The sequence below is a fragment of the Ovis canadensis genome, chromosome 13 (genome assembly GCF_042477335.2).
Source record: "Ovis canadensis isolate MfBH-ARS-UI-01 breed Bighorn chromosome 13, ARS-UI_OviCan_v2, whole genome shotgun sequence".
NCBI classification, from domain to species: Eukaryota; Metazoa; Chordata; class Mammalia; order Artiodactyla; family Bovidae; genus Ovis; species Ovis canadensis.
This window is the reverse complement of record NC_091257.1, coordinates 32933005-32949801: the sequence shown is the minus strand read 5'-3', so window position 1 is coordinate 32949801 and position 16797 is coordinate 32933005. Positions and strand designations below refer to the sequence as shown.

Genomic DNA, 16797 nt, shown 5'->3' with positions numbered 1-16797 from the left:
TTCTCCATCTTTGGCTACAAATAATATAATCAATCAGATTTTGGTGTTGGCCATCTGGTGATGTCCATGTGTAGAGCCTTTTCTTGTGTTGTTGGAAGAGGGTGTTTGCTATGACCAGTAAGTTCTCTTGGCAAAACTCTGTTAGCCTTTGCCCTGCTTCATTCTGGCATACTGCAACTCCAAGGGACAGAAGAAGCTCCTGCACTGGGACCCTTCCAGACCTATGTGGCTCTTCATCTAGCTAATCATCTGTATGCTTTATTATTTTTTTAATTTTTAAAATTTATTTAGTTACGGCTGTGCTATGTCTTCACTGCTGTGAGGGCTCTTCTCTAGTTGCTGCGAGTGGGGGCTACTCACTAGCTGTAGTCTGCTGGCTTCTCACCACGGTGGCTTCACTTGCTGTGGAGCACAGGGTCTAGGGTTTGTAGGCTTCTGTACTTGCAGCTCCCGGGCTCTATATCACAGGTTCAGTAGTTGTGGCGCCCGGGCCCAGCTGCTCTGAGGCATGTGGGATCCTCCCGGATCAGAGATCGAACCCATATCTCCTGCATTGGCAGGTGGATTCTTACACACACAAAATAACCTGAGGATCATAGGAATTGCAGGCATCTTCAAGCTATTGTATTTTGTAAGCTTTCTTTTATCATTTAAATGAATGTTTCCAAATTCTGCATGCTTACAACGAAGATTCAGAAGTCCCCAAATGAACCTTCACTCAGCCAGACTTGGTAACTAGTACTGAATTATAACTAGTGCCTGGGTGTGGGATGGCTGGGTTTCCAGTCATAGTGTTCTAGTCTCTATGACAAAAATGTTACATTTTATTTTAGGAAAATCAAGTATCCACATGATGGCACTATAACCTACAAAATAAGAGGCTGTCAGTTTATGAAAATCAAAGGCTTCCTAGGTGGCATTAGTCGTAAAGAATCTGCCTGCAAATGCAGCAGACCAAGAGATCTGGGATTGATTCCTGGGTCAGGAAGATCTCCTGGAGAAGGAAATGGCAACCCACTCCAGTATGCTTGCGTGGAAAAATCCCTTGGACCGAGGAGCCTGGCAGGTTGTAGTCCATGGGGTGCAAAACGGTCAGACACAACTTAGTACTTGTCAGTAGCAGCAAGGACCTGGTAAATTCTAGTTGTTGTTTAGTTGCTCAGCCGTGTCGTACCTTTGTGACCCCATGGACTGCAGCACACCAGGCTTCCCTATCCCTCACTATCTCCCAGAGTTGGCTCAAAATTTATGTCCTCTGAATCAGTGATGCCACCCAACCATCTTATCCTCTGTCCCCCTCTTCTCTTCCAGCCCTCAATCTTTTCCAGCATCAAAGTCTTCTCTAATGAGTTGACTCTTCGCATCAGGTGGCCAGAGTATTAGAGCTTCAGCTTCAGCATCAGTCCTTCCAATGAATATTCAGGACTGATTTCCTTTAGGACTGACTGGTTTGATCTCCTTGCAGTCCAAGGGACTCTCAAGAGTCTTCTCCAGTATCACAATTCAAAAACATCAATTCTCCGGTGCTCAGCCTTCTTTATGGTCCAACTTTCACATCCATACATAACTACCAGAAAAACCATAGCTGTGACTATATGGACATTTGTCAGTAATGTCTCTGTATTTTAATAAACTGTCTAGGTTTGTCATAGCCTTAAATTTTTTAATTTTAAATTCCAGTTAAAATACTTATTATTGATGGAGCATGCATATATATAAGGCATTTTGGAGACTTCCCTGGTGGTCCAGTGGTTAAAAATATGTCTTCCAATGCAGTGGACATGAGTTCCATCCCTGGTTGGGGAACTAAGATCCCACATACCTCAGGGTAACTAAACCTGCATGCCATAACTACTGAGCCAGAAAGCCCCGAGGGAAACCAAAATTTCCCCATGCCACGACTAAGAGCCAATACAGTCAATTAAATAGATATATTTTTTTAAAAAAGGTATTTTATATACAAAATAATATGGATATCATTTCTCCTGTGTTTTACAGAGACACACCGGCTAACCTTTCATTTCAAGTGCCTTTTTCACATGGTTCATTTGATAACAGGATCTTATTCCTCATCTTTTTAGAAAACAGTTATTAATCATGTCTAGCATATGGCCCTGAACTGGATAAGTAGAACAAAAGCAGGTGAACAGCTATGTAAGAGCCTAATATGAGGATGCAACTGTATTGATGTTACCCATAATATCATTTCTCCCTATTATTGAATTAAGGAATAACTCAGAAGTTATCAGGCAAACTGCATTGGAGAAGACAGATGTCATCATGGAGTTTACATTCTGGCAAGGGAGATGCGCTTTAAATACATGATGACATAATTACTTAATTAAACTTATGATAAGCGCTACAACAGATGAATCTAATAAAATGAGGATACATAAATGGTTAAAGGGGCTGAATTCAGTCTGCCAAGTAAAGGGAAGCCTCATTGAACAAGACACAGTGAGCTAAGCTCTGAAGAATGAATAGACATTAACGAGGAAAAAAGAAAAGGGAAAAGCATAATAGTCAGAGGGAATGGGCATATGCAAAAGCCCTGTCGTGGCCTGTTCCAGAAATTAAGAGTGAAAAAAATCCTATCTTGATCATCATCAGTCAGTTAGTTAGGGACATTTTATCACCAATTCATTAATCTCTGAATTTGAACATAACATCAAATTTATAGATGAACTATATTCTAAAAGTTTGATGAGAAATTGTTTAGAAGGAAAAATATTTTCCCATGACAAAAACAGTAGAAATAATAGTACCATGAAGCCTATTTAACCCATAAGGTAATTTCTATTGATTGTTCTCCTTGAAGTCTGTTCTCCATAAATAGTTTTTTTAAATCACCCTTTGACAAAATAACTGAACTATTCCATTTAAAATATCAAGGTTAAGAGAAAAAAAAGGTTGAAGAATAGTTCCAGAATAAAGAGATATAAACAGATAAGTGCAATGCATGACTCCAATGGGATAATGGATGGGAGAAGACAGTTATTGAGAATAATGTTGGGAAAATTGACAAAATTTGAATATAAGTCACAGATCAAGCCTGGGATACCATGATAGGAGAGAGCCACCCATGTTGGGCACAGAATTTATGATGGCACAAGAACTCAGTAATCAAAATAAATGACATTTGAATGTAATACTTAAAAAGAATATTTAATGCAAAAATCCATAATGAACATGATTAGATATGTGTTCTAGCTTTCTAAATGAAATAGAATCAGAGAAAGTAAGGAAGAAAGGTGCTTTTGATGTTCTTCTCTAGCAACTAAATGGTAGTCAGAAAGGAAAAAAAGGAGAAACTAAAGAGAGTATGGGCAAAGATGTGGGGGTAGGAGGAATAACAGGAAGCCATAGGTGTGGGGTGCAAGAGGAAGGCAGAGATGTAGATGAGGAAGGCACTGGTGTGGATATGGAAGAAGGCATACATGTGAGATTTATGAGGAAAGCACAGCATGACAGACGGAGAACACTGTACCCATGGTGGACCTAAATGCTGGGAAAGGGAGTGTGGCAGGTATAAAAATATCTCTCCAATGAAGAAAGTCAGAGAAGGAAAGGAAGGGCAATCAGACTGTTTCCTGCCTTCATGGGTGGGAAGTATCCTTGCATCCTTGACTGCAAGGATATTGGATATTTAATGATTTAACAGCTTCCTGTGACTTGTCAGATAAAGCTAACACTAGTGAAAGTGGTTTTAATCACCTATGTACTATGCATCTGTGTGCTAAGTTGCTTCAGTTGTGTCCAATGCATTGTGACTCTATCGACTGTAGCCTGCCAGGCTCCTGTGTCCATGGGATTCTCCAGGCAAGAATACTGGAGTGGGTTGCCATGTCCTACTCCAGGGGATCTTCCTGACCCAGGGATCGAACCTGTGTCTCTTATGTCTCCAACATTGGCAGGCAGATTCTTTACCACTCAGCCACCAGGGAAGCCCCCTATCTACTATAGCAATAGAGAAAAAGAATCTAGCTTGAACTGAATTCAACATCAAATTTAGAGAGGCGATTGAGTGTTTTAAAGGAGAATGGAAGAATAGGGAGGGGCTGCATGGGGCTGAGAAGAGTCAGGAAAGTGATTAATACAAAAAGCCAGAAGGCAGTATTGGGTCACTTGGATCTATTTGGGCATGTTAAGTGGTGCTTATGAAAGCTCCTAAGGATATAATAGATGCTTTCTGACTGAGGTGCTGGAGAAGACTCTTGAGAGTCCTCTGGACTGGAAGGAGATCAAACCAGTCAATCTCAAAGGAAATCAACCCTGAATATTCACTGGAAGGACTAAGGCTGAAGAAGCTGAAGCCACGATTCAAAGAGCCAGCTGACTGGAAAAGACCCTGATGCCGGGGAAGACTGAAGGCAAAAGGAGAAGGGGGCAGCAGAGGAGGAGATGGCTGGATAGCATTATCTACTCAATGGACATGAATTTGAGCAAATTCCAGGAGACAGCAGAAGACAGAAGAGCCTGAAGTGCCACAGTTGCAGAGTCCATGAGATCTGAAAGAGTTAGTCACGACTTAGCAACTGAACAACAGTGATACAGGGTCTCTGTCTTGAGTTGTCACTGGAACGGGCTACAAATGCTTTTCAGCCCCCTCTGACTCGTATTTGCATTTGAAGCCCTCTGTCTGATGGATTCTATCTACAAAGAATGTATACTTTGTTTAAAAAAATTTAGTGATAAACAAGTAGGTGGAGAACAATGTTTTGGGAAGGAGAGTGATCACTGCTGCTGCTGCTGCTGCTGCTAAGTCACTTCAGTCATGTCAGACTCTATGCGACCCCATAGAGGGCAGCCCACTAGGCTCCTCCGTCCCTGGGATTCTCCAGGGATTACAATTCCCCATAAATCACTGGAAGCTAAAAATCTATTCTTCCAGCACATGGTCAACCTTGATCAAAACAAAGGTTATGACTTCTCAGGTTTAGCATTCTGGTCTTTTTTTCCTTCTCATTCCTTCTAATGGCTCTCTCTCTCTTTTTTTTTCTGAACTAAAATGAGCTTCATTGATTACTTACGAATAAATACCCTGTGCCAGCCTTACCTCAGCACACACAGGAAAAGGACTTGGTTAACTTTTTTATTAGCTTTGTAATGTCCCTCATTTTTAACAGGAGGAGGAGACAGGCATCGACTATTGTCCTGGAAGAATTTCAAAGCTCTGCTAATGTGGAAAGGAGAACGTGAACCGACCACGTTATTACCCTGTCATCTCTGCTAGCAGGCATTTACTGCTGCCAGTACGTCGGAATGGCAATAATCTAGCACTGAACAGTTCAGGATTCTCCCCTTCCGGAAGAACCGCACTGGGATCCTACTATTTCTCAAAGCTGCCCATCTGCACCTGCACTACGTGGCTTATGCTCTTATTTTCTTTACTCAGCAACTTTTCAAATAGTGTCCTTGACGGCAGTTCTCGGTGTGACCCACTCCTGAGAACCTAAGGTCGGGCGTTGGGTCACCGTTATAACAGGGTTCCTGGTACACAATAGGTGACCGTTTTATCAGCCGGGACCGCCCCTATTACTAGAAAACCCCGGGTTTCCAGCTAGGCGAAAACGAAACTCTCCCCTCTTCCAGGCGGGGGTTTTGCTTGTTGCCCAAAAGCCTTCCTGTCTTCCGCGAAATCACCAAATGGGGACCCCAGGACCCTGACAAGGTCGCCGAGGATCGGGCGGGCGGGGCCTCCGGGGCTCGTGGCCGGAGGCGGCGGGGTGGTGTCCGTAGGATGCGCTCCCGGGCCTCGTCTGGCAGCTGGGGACAATCCAAAGGGAAGCCACTTCGGCACACACAACGGCATCACCTGGGTTAGCAGTTTCCAATGGACTGACTTCCGAGAGCAGGTGCCACCTAGCAATTTCCGGTTCTTTCAGTACAGCCTCAGATCCCGCCCGCAACGCGGTCCTCTTCCCCGCCCAGCCTACTTCCTTCTCCCGGCCCCGCCCCTGGCTCCCTCCTCCCCACCTAAGACCCCTCCTCCCAGGCCCTCAGGCCCCGCCCCTCATCCCCTCCCCCCCGCCCCGTTCCATTCAATTGTTGGATTGTCGGCGCCGCACTCCCACAGGCGGCCGGCAGGGGGCGGGGTTCGAGCGTGGATTTCCCCGGCGTCCACTGGGCAGGGACGGGCGCGGAGCGGGGCGGGCGGGTGGACGCGCGGACTCCAGGCCGCGAGCGGGCGGGCGGCTGCGACGCCGAGTTGGATCGCGCTCGGCGGGGAGGCCGCGGCCGCATCAGCGCTGACGTGGGGCAACGTGGGCCGGCGGCGGTCCCGGTGGGGCTCGTCGTCCCACCTCCTCGCGTCCGTAAGCAGTGACGAGGTCCGCTACGTAAATCGCTTCGCTGCGGGTAAGTGGCGCGCCGGCCGGCGGGACCCGCGGGGCCTGAGGCGGCGGCGCCGGAGCCGAGGCGGGGCGGAGCGGGTAGCCGGGGGCCGTTTGCCCCGCGCACCTCAAGGGCTTTTTCCGAAGGGCCGCCGCTCCGGCTCCTGGGAGGGGAGGGCCGACGGGCGACGCGGGTCGGTCGGCTTCGCTCGCTCGCCAGAGCCGCCGCCCCCAATTCTCGCTACCCGAGACCCCGAGCGGTGCTTCTGGAAGGCGCGCTACCTTCCTTCCCCGTGCCCCGCTGGCGCCGGGACCAGCCAGCCAGGCGACCGCGGACCCGACCGCGGACTCAGAGGGACGAGCGTCCTCGGACGGCCGGACCTGGATCCATAGTGTGAGCCGCTTCCCTCCCTGCGCGGCTCGGGCAGCGGCGGTCGGCCGGCCCGAGGGTGAGCGATGCCGCCTGGCGGAACCAGTTCGGCCCACACCGGAGGCCCCGTAACCGAGCGGCTCACCCAAGCAGCTTCCGAACACCTCTGGCTTCCCCGCCTCATTCGCCGGGCTCCTGGGAGTGCAGCCACCCTCCCTGCAAATAAACACAAACCGAGATGCGCAGGGCTGGAGGTCCAAGGTGAAGACTGTGTTAGAAGACAGGAAGGTCGTGTTCTCTGGTTATTCCCCTGTGGGTACCACATCTTTGGCATCCATGCTGCTTTTGAGTAACAAGCTGCTTTCCCCTCATCAGTCACAGTCTTTAAATCTTTGACCTTAAAAGGAACTTTTTCCCCACTCAGTTCACTTCAGTTCAGTCGCTCAGTCGTGTCCAACTCTGCAACCCCATGAACTGCAGCACGCCAGGCTTCCCTGTCCATCACCAACTCCCGGAGATCACCCAAACTCAAATCCATCGAGTCGGTGATGTCATCCAGCCATCTCATCCTCTGTCGTCCCCTTCTCCTCCTGCCCCCAGTCCCTCCCAGCATCAGAGTTTTTTCGAATGAGTCAACTCTTTGCATAAGATGGCCAAAGTATTGGAGTTTCAGCTTTAGCATCAGCCCTTCCAAAGAACACCCAGGACTGATCTCCTTTAGAATGGACTGGTTGGATCTCCTTGCAGTCCAAGGGACTCTCAAGAGTCTTCTCCAACACCAGTTGAAAAGCATCAGTTCTTTGGTGCTCAGCTTTCTTCACAGTCCAACTTTCACATCCATACATGACCACTGGAAAAACCATAGCCTTGACTAGACGGACCTGTGTTGGCAAAGTAATGTCTCTGCTTTTGAATATGCTATCTAGGTTGGTCATAACTTTCCTTCCAAGGATTAAGCGTCTTTTCATTTCATGGCTGCAGTCACCATCTGCAGTGATTTTGGAGCCCAAAAAATAAAGTCTGACACTGTTTCCACTGCTTCCCCATCTATTTCCCATGAAGTGATGGGACTAGATGCCATGATCTTCCTTGTCTGAATGTTGAGCTTTAGCCAGCTTTTTCACTCTCCACTTTCACTTTCATCAAGAGGCTTTTTAGTTCCTCTTCACTTTCTGCCATAATGGTGGTGTCATCTGCATATCTGCGGTTATTGATATTTCTCCCTGCAATCTTGATTCCAGCTTGTGCTTCTTCCAGCCCAGCATTTCTCATGATGTACTCTGCATAGAAGTTGAATAAGCAGGGTGACAATATACAGCCTTGATGTACTCCTTTTCCTATTTGGAACCAGTCTGTTGTTCCATGTCCAGTTCTAACTGTTGCTTCCTGACCTGCATATAGGTTTCTCAAGAGGCAGGTCAGGTGGTCTGGTATTCCCATCTCTCTCAGAATTTTCCACAGTTTATTGTGATCCACACAGTCAAAGGCTTTGGCATAGTCAAGAAAGCAGAAATAGATGTTTTTCTGGAACTCTCTTGCTTTTTCCATGATCCAGCGGATGTTGGCAATTTGATCTCTGGTTCCTCTGTCTTTTCTAAAACCAGCTTGAACATCTGGAACTTCACGGTTCATGTATTGCTGAAGCCTGGCCTGGAGAATTTTGAGCATTACTTTACTAGCGTGTGAGATGAGTGCAATTGTGCGGTAGTTTGAGCATTCTTTGGCATTGCCTTTCTTTGGGATTGGAATGAAAACTGTCATGTTAAGTGATGGTAATGACACAGACATTTTTGGTGCATCTGTAAAATAGTTAAGAGTAAACTAATGCTTGCACAATGACTTGGTCTTCAACCTGGAGTTGCTTTGGTGAGTGTGAAGTTGTAATTACATGGATGTTTTGTGTGCACATTTTGTAAGAGTGTATGAATAAATTTTTATTGAATGTGTAAACAAAGAAGAACGCTTTAGTCTTTCTGTTTCCCTATTGCCCCAGAAGCTTTCCTGAAATCTGGTGAATTTAACAAATTCCAGACTCCATAGACTAGTTTCCCACTGAGACAAATCATTGTATGTTTAAAATATGAAATCATGTTTAGAATTAAGGACATTTCATGAATAGTACCACTCCAGTGTTCTTGCCTGGAGAATCCCAGGGACGGCGGAGCCTGGTGGGCTGCCGTCTATGGGGTCACACAGAGTCGGACACGAATGAAGTGACTTAGCAGCAGCAGCAGCAGCAGGGAAGTATGTTCAGGTTAACATACAAAAGGAGTCCTGACTGAATCTTTTATCAGTATAGACATATATTCCTGATCCTGTTTTCTCCACCCTTGTGTTCTCTACAAGTTAATATTGGGCCAGTTCAACTGGGGAATGTGCTCAAATGTCATGGCCTATTTAGATAAACTTTGAAAAATAAAACTGAACAATGCAAATACTTAACAACTGCACCATTGATGTTTTGACATGCAATCAGTAGTGCTCATTAAGGAAATAAACCTGAAATGTCATTGAATCCTGTTAATTTTCTACTTAATGAGACTGCTGTTAACCCATATAAAAGTTTTGAGAAGAATTAGTATCCTACATTGAATCCAGTTTCAATATTATCAGTACAGGTATATACATTGTAAAAATATAGATTTCAGGGGAAGTGTTTCTCACCCATTATACACATGTAGATAAGTTTGAAGAAACTGAGATATACATTTTAAATCATTTTGTTAATTCCCTTTTAAAGCACACAAAGTATGTAAAATACTTTTTACCATGAGAATTGCACAATAAACAGTGCCCTGTTTTTAAATCTTTCATTCATGGGTTTTCTTTTAATGATGCTATAGGATATCCAGTAAAAAGTAAGAGAGAATGAAGAGAATAACGTAAGGATGACATTACTGGGGATTTATCTTAATATTACTCATGAAGACAAGTTGAGTCTTATGGTATAATTCAGTTATAGCAAATTTCAAAAATACCTATTTTGCAAATCTCTTGACTGACCATCCCAGGAGTATTATAGGAAATTATTGGCAAGGTGCACGCAAAACAGTTTTGAAAAGCATGGGCTGGTAAGGTTATTTGGAACTGTTTAAAATAACTGTCTCCCTGGTGAGGAAGGAGGCTTGCCTCCAAGAAAACCTTACTAGCAACTTTTTGTGAGGCTCTCCTGAAGTCTCTCTCCCCAAATGAGAAGCAGCTTCACGCACACTTTCTGAACAAATGTCAAAATGAAATTCTGCTAAATTGTAACAGTGGGGTTCATGTGATTCTAATATTTTTACTTTTGAGGATTCCTGAAAATAAACTCAGTTTCTTCAAAGTTATCTTAATGAACGTTTTTGTTTTTGTTTTGTTTTAAACTCAGCAGACTTAAAATTAGAACATCCTAACTCAGAATGTCAAATGTCATAGAGTTTTGTTCACATTCTCAAACAGCTTCAATTTTTTTCCACTGATAGCACAAAAATTATTTTTTCTACCTAGAAATGCTTAGTAATTTATAGCATAGCATTGATTGTCATGAAAGTTTCCAGTTCTGGCATTGGGACAACTATGTATCATGCATAAAGACACTTGGGATGCTTTTGCATTTCTTAAAATTATTGGAGGAGTGAAGTTTAATTTATTTAGACATGTGTCTGCACTTGGACACTAATTTTGTTCGTATACACAAGATAGGACCAACCTGAGTATCACAACATTGAAATTCATTTCTATAAACTTTAGCTAAATCCAGTGTCTTACCTACTCTTTCCCAAATTTACTAGTTAGTGGTCAATGCAGTTGTACTTTAAATGTAGGTAAGTGTTTTTGAAATATACCTAAAGTGCAGCAATGGAGCATGCTGTTGAAAAACCCTACAGTGATTATTAGTCAAGCAATAACTTCCCCAAAAGACTGAAAGTTTTGTTTCCTTTCATGAATTGGAGCTGGAGCAGGGAAGGGGGACTTGGAGACAAGGAAATAGGCCATGATTATTTGAATTTCATTTTTCATTTCCTCCTTAGCAGCAGATCTGCTGTTCATTGACTGAAATAGACAAAAGCAGGCACCAGGGGGGAATGAATTGAGAATGAGATGCTTGAATAATTTTTAATCCTTTGGTGATTTTAGTAAAGAGTTAATATTTCTTAAATAATAATAGGTATCTGAGGTGGCTCAGTGGTAAAGAATCTGCCTGCTAATGCAGGAGATGCAGGGGACATGGGTTCAGTCCCTAGGTTGAGACGATCCCCTGGAGGAGGAAATGGCAACCCAGTCCAGTATCCTTGCCTGGGAAACTCCATGGAAAAGGGGGAGCCTGACAGCCTGCAGCCCATGGGATTGCACACCACTGAGTGACTGAGCATGCATACACGCACGCATAATAGGTATCTGAAGCAATTAAACTGGGTGGTCTTGAATCTGTATTAGAATGCTGCTTGATTTTCTGGGTGATTCATGTTCAAAGTAGTAAAGACAGTATTTGCAAGTGTTTCAAATAATTATTTACAAAAACTATTCCTGACCACTTATATTTTTACAGAGAAGTGTAAAAATTGTTATTTGAAGGTTATTCTAATTTTGCTTCACAAAAATTACAAAAAGTTAAAAGTGGCATGATTTCCTGTTACTACTCTATTTTTTGTTTTTCCTGTACTCATCTTCACCTAAAAATACATAATAATCATAGGATCATCCCTGTCAACTTCACATATATGGCTTTTGGTAATTGAAGTTGACTCTTGAACAACATAGGGGTTAGAGGCACTAACCCCTGAATATTCCCATATACTTTTTGACTCCCCTAAAACTTAACTAATAGCCTATTATTGACCAGAAACCTCACCAATAACATAAAAAGTCATTGAAATGTATTTGTATGTTATTTGTATTATATACTATATTCTTACAATAAAGAAGCTAGAGAAAAGAAAATGTTATCAAGAAAACCATAAGGAAGAGAAACATTTATAGGACTGTACTGTATTTATCAGTACTATAAATTGACAAGATGAATCATTTGTCAGTACATCAATACCATCTTAGGTGATAACAAAACACTGTAGCTGTTATATGTATTCCTAACACTAGACATCAAAAATGAAAAGATAATATGAAAAGAAATTTTGTTTCATTTATAGATATAATGATTCATGCATTGACAGTGGCACAGTAGCCTAGGCTATACACTAATGAATGAATCATTGTAGAAATTTATGACATATAATATTACAGTCATTTATAATACAGTATTGGAAACATTGTTACATTAAAAAATCAAAACACTCACCTATCATGACAGTTTCTCCAATTATGAGAGTGAGGCATACTGTATGGTCATGTAACCCTCTGAATGTTATGAAAGAGTAAGAAAACTAACACGCTATATTAAGTGCCTACCACTCACCTTATGCCTATGTTCAGCTAGATTAGAATCTCTGTATATTTTATGCATTCGTGACATACCTTTTCTTAAAAAATATTTTCAATATTTGTAGGCTATGAGTTTCACCTGAGAGTTTTTTCAAATTGTTGCCTGTTTCCCCTAAATTTCCAATATATTTATTGAAAAGAATCCGTATATAGGTGGACCCATGTTGTTTCAATCCTGCGTTGTTTAAAGGTCAACTGTACTTCTCTTTTCTAGCTAGCCTGCCCTTCCCCAACTGTTTAATTGACTTGGTTGAGAAGAACCAGCTTTACCTTATGAACTTCATAGTCTTCTCCTATCTTCTTCCAAACCTTACTGTTGCTACTTAAATCATAGTTAACGTGTGAGGGTCTCCTACTTTCCCAAAGAGCTAAAATCTTTCTTAAACCACAGCCCAAGAAACAGATTATCCATTCCTGTGTTCTCTCTTTTCTTGCTTCCGTTAGAGGTGCACTGCCCTTTTATTCCACATTCTTTTCATTTTGACCATGCTAATTGTGGCGGGACTTCAGTTTTGTCTTTCTTGCAAAAACCATAGTCCAATAAGGGCTAGAACTCAAGTTGACACGCAGATCAGCCTGCAGTGCTGTGCTGCGCTGTGGATATCGCACACTGTGCTGCTGTGTATGACCATTAGACCGCACTGCCTCCTCAGGAACTGGGGACAGACAAAGAAAGCGGAGTAAAGGCAAAGGATGCCCAGATACGGTGCCTGAGGTCATGGCGATGTCAGTCTCCAACTGAGATGAAAAGTATAGCAGGAAGGGAGATGTAGAGCAAAGGAGTTGAGGTTAGTTTTAAATATTTCAGGCTTGAGGATCTGTGAACAAACTATTGAGAGATGTCAAATAGGCAGATACATACAGGCCCAGATGGCGCTGGTGGTACTGCCAATACAAGAGACAAAGGTTCAATCCCTGGGTCAGAACGATTCCCCTGGAGGAGGAAAAGGCTACCCTCTCCAGTATTCTTGCCTGGGAAATCCCATGCACAGAGGAGCTTCCATGGCGTTTTAAAAGAGTCGGGTACTCCTGAGCATTCGACCATAGAGGAGTCAGGCTGGAGGTGAAATTTGAGACTCATCTAACAGGGATGAAGCAGTCTTGGAGAGTGTGGCGGTTTTTGTGACTGGGAGCATGGAAACACCAACCCTTAAAGAGTGGGCCAAAGGAGGCTGGGGCAAAGGACTGGATAACTTGGAAGGGAAGCTTGACTGTGGTGCCCTGAAGAGTTCAAGGAGGACAAAGTTTGGTGAGTAGGAAATGCTGTAGGTGTATTAAGGAAGATAGAGACTAAAGATCATAGCTGACCTTTGCTCCATCAGAGCTCTGGTCCCCGTGTCTTTCTTTCTCTCTCTCTCTTTCTCTCTCTCCCTCCCTTTCTTTTTCAGGCTGATCCCCTGGAGTGCAGAGGCTCTCCGAGTTCACTTTCCTGCCCGGGCTTCTAAGACCCTCTTGAGAAGGTGCTCTGCGCCTTCACCCCATCGAGAGGGCGCCTGACACCTTCGTGAACAGAGCAAGCCCCATGCAGGGGCTTTCTGTGTAAACCATGGAATATCAGCCTCTTTCTCTCCTTTACTTTCTTATCATCGACTCCGGACCACCAGGATTTCCAGTCTATTAAAGGACCTCAACAAGTGGCGCCCAGAACAGGGACCTGGTACATGTAGGCAGATTCTCGGACGGAGTGACCCCAGGGCCTATTGAGGCCGATGGATCCAACGAATTCACATGGCTTCCTCTTAGGAAGATTCGACCCAAGGGGGTCCCTGGCCTTCAAAATGGAGACGGGACAACAAGGACCCCAGGAGGAAGAAATTCCAGTACGGGCCATGGCGGCTCTAAAGATCTCCAGGAAGCACCGCCCTCGGCGACATCACCCCTATGATCTTCCCACTTGCTGCTGTGGCTAAGTCACTTCAGTCGTGTCCAACTCTGTGTGACCCCATAGTCAGCAGCCCACCAGGCTCCCCTGTCCCTGGGATTCTCCAGGCAGGAACACTGGAGTGGGTTGCCATTTCCTTCTCCAGTGCATGAAAGTGAAAAGTGAAAAGTGAAATTGAGGTCGCTCAGTTGTGCCCAACTCTTTGGGACCCCATGGACTGTAGCCTACCAGGCTTTTCCGTCCATGGGATTTTCCAGGCAAGAGTACTGGAGTGGGATGCCATCTTCTTCTCCTACATTGCTTCAATTGATCAATAAGGAGAATGGGTTTTATATAATCTATTTCTGCTTTATTGACTATGCCAAAGCCTTTGACTGTGTGGATCACAATAAACTGGAAAATTCTGAAAGACATTGGAATACCGGACCACCTGACCTGCCTCTTGAGAAACCTATATGCAGGTCAGGAAGCAACAGTTAGAACTGGACATGGAACAACAGACTGGTTCCAAATAGGAAAAGGAGTATGTCAAGGCTGTATATTGTCACCCTGCTTATTTAACCTCTATGCAGAGTACATCATGAGAAATGCTGGGCTGGAAGAAGCACAAGCTGGAATTAAGATCGCTGGGAGAAATATCAATAACCTCAGATATGCAGAGGACACCATCCTTATGGCAGAAAGTGAAGAGGAACTAAAAAGCCTCTTGATGAAAGTGAAAGAGGAGAGTGAACAAGTTGCTTAAAGCTCGACATTCAGAAAACGAAGATCATGGCATATAGTCCCAACACTTCATGGGAAATAGATGGGGAAACAGTGGAAACAGTCTCAGATTTTATTTTTTGGGACTCCAAAATCACTGCAGATGGTGATTGCAGCCATGAAAATAAAAGATGCTTAATCCTTGGAAAGGAAAGTTATGACCAACCTAGACAGCATATTCAAAAGCAGAGACATTACTTTGCCAACAAAGGTCTGTCTAGTCAAGGCTATGGTTTTTCCAGTGGTCATTTATGGATGTGAGAGTTGGACTGTGAAGAAAGCTGAGCACCAAAGAATTGATGCTTTTGAACTGTGGTGTTGGAGAAGACTCTTGAGAGTCCCTTGGACTGCAAGGAGATCCAACCAGTCCATTCTAAAGGAGATCAGTCCTGAGTGTTCTTTGGAAGAACTGATGATGCTAAAGCTGAAGCTCCAGTACTTTGGCCACCTCATGTGAAGAGTTGACTCGTTGGAAAAGACTCTGATGCTGGGAGGGATTGGGGGCAGGAGGAGAAGGGGACGTCAGAGGATAGGATGGCTGGATGGCATCACCGACTCGATGGACATGAGTTTGAGTGAACTCCAGGAGTTGGTGATGGACATGGAGGCCTGGCATGCTGCGATTCATGGGGTTGCAGTCGGACACGACTGAGCGACTGAACTGAACTGAACTGATGGCTGATTCGTGTTGAAGTTGACAGAAAACGACAGAATTCTGTAAAGCAATTATCCTTCAATTGAAAAATAAAAGTGCTGGAGTGGGTTGCCATCTCCTTTTCCAGTAGGATCTTCCTGACCCAGGGATCGAACCTTGGTTTCCTGTATTGCCGGCAATCTCCTGCACTGCAGGCGGATTCTTTTACCAACTGACCCACCAGGGAATCCTGGTTGGGGTCAGGGAGGGGTGGGGGTGGGGGGTTTTGTTCAAATGCCCTATCTTTTCTCATCTCTATTGTAGATTGGGGGCAGGTGGTAACAATAATCATTGTCCTAGTGCCCCTAGTGAGGGGTAGCACACCTGACTGCCAACTCAGTTTTCAAACTGGGTGAGATGGTGTAACATCTTTATAAAGGGACCATTATGAGGGAGCCCTGAAAATAGCCTATTTGTGGCAGAGCACCCATTGCTGGCATAGGCGCCCAGAAGAAACTTAGGAATGCCAGTGTTTGTCCTTTCAAATCTAGAATAAAGTGAGAGCTCACTGCTCTCCTTTGGTCTTTTTCTTTGTCGATTTTATTTCATTCAGCATGTCGAGGGCTTCCCTGGTGGTGCAGTGGTAGAGAATCCACCTGCCAGTGCAGGAGACATAAAAGATGCAGGTTCAATCCCTGAGTGAGGAAGATCCCCTGGAAAAGGAAATGGCAACCCACCCTAGTACTTTTGCCTGGAGCATTCCATGGGCAGAGGAGCCTGGCAGGCTACAGTCCATGGGGTTGCAGAGAGTCAGACACAACTGAGCACTCCACAGCAGCAGTAGCATGTCAAATGTACATTTTAAAGAGATATTAGTAAAAAAAAGGAGTTTAATTTCTACAGTGTCTAAAACAGCTTTTTAAAATAGATTGAAGGCTGTCAGAGGAGATTTTAAAGGAAAAATTACTATTTTGTTTGGAATTAAAATTTTTTAACAAAACCCAGTTTTGAAGTTAAGGTATATGAAAAACAGTTGACAAATTTGTTTCAGTGAAATGAAATTTGAGAAAACGATAATTCATTCAGTTTATTAAATGTTTATTGTCATAAAATAGAGCTGATAGAAGCACGTTGCAATGTGTATTAAATGATTCAAGTAGCACTGCTCTGTTCAATAGGAAATCATCTGGTAAATAGCATACAATTTAATTTTTCTGAAAATTTTTTTCTTCCAAAAATGAGAAAATTGGGTAGGAATAAGTATGAAAAAAAAATACGTTTCCAGCTTTCTATGCTTTTTTTTTTTTTAGTTTTATGAAACTAGGGTATTTTTCTGTAGTTGTGAGATTTTAATTTTTTTGAAATAAAATCTTATGATCCCCCAATTCAACATTATAAT

At 43.7% G+C, this 16797-nt stretch overlaps 1 protein-coding gene across 38 annotated transcripts in view; it reads left to right on the top strand.

The window, feature by feature from the left end:
* Window positions 1-6024: 6024 nt before the first annotated feature.
* The window catches only part of CREM (cAMP responsive element modulator), a 65034-nt gene continuing 54261 nt past the window's right edge, over window positions 6025-16797 (top strand). For 23 of the 38 annotated variants that reach the window (XM_069547343.1, XM_069547329.1, XM_069547318.1 and 20 more), the window contains exon 1: window positions 6116-6357. The gene's annotated coding sequence lies outside the window, so the exon portion shown is untranslated. Of the gene's footprint in view, window positions 6358-16797 lie in introns of all 38 variants that reach the window. The other 15 variants (XM_069547323.1, XM_069547312.1, XM_069547345.1 and 12 more) reach the window with 12 other exon arrangements.